The sequence below is a fragment of the Charadrius vociferus genome, unplaced genomic scaffold (assembly GCF_000708025.1).
Source record: "Charadrius vociferus isolate BGI_N301 unplaced genomic scaffold, ASM70802v2 scaffold623, whole genome shotgun sequence".
NCBI classification, from domain to species: domain Eukaryota; kingdom Metazoa; phylum Chordata; class Aves; order Charadriiformes; family Charadriidae; genus Charadrius; species Charadrius vociferus.
The window spans coordinates 78,465-78,873 of NW_009647679.1; the positions used below are offsets into that span (position 1 = coordinate 78,465).

Consider the following 409-nt stretch of genomic DNA (forward strand, 5'->3'; position numbering starts at 1 on the left):
AGCTGTGGGGCAGGGGAGCTGGCGGCTGTGGTGCAGGGTTTGCGTGTTCGGTGTGCAAAGGGAAGGAGCCGGGATCTGTGGTCATCCCCCCCCGGGCTCGGTGGAAGCGGAGGAGCTGGGTTTCAGTCCCATTTGGGGGTTTCAGGCTGGGGTCCGGGTTAGGAAACCACGTGGCTTTCCTTGCTGTCCCTTTCCCTCTGCCACTGGTTGCTGGGGGACACTGGGAGCGGTGCCGTACTGGTTGACACTGGGAGCGGTGCCGTACTGGTTGGCACTGGGAAGCCTCCGCACCTCTCCCAGGCTGGGTGATGCCAATTCAGCGGTACAGAATGAGCTTGGTGCGTTCCTGGCCAGTTCCCGTTTGCCGGGCGCTGCGGGCTGGGATTTCGCGGGGGAGAGGCAGCCACAG

General features: G+C 64.3%; 1 protein-coding gene across 1 annotated transcript in view; it reads left to right on the forward strand.

The window, feature by feature from the left end:
* Positions 1-409, forward strand: part of RASGRF1 (Ras protein-specific guanine nucleotide-releasing factor 1) — a 55,013-nt gene that overhangs the window by 44,114 nt on the left and 10,490 nt on the right. The window lies entirely within an intron of this gene.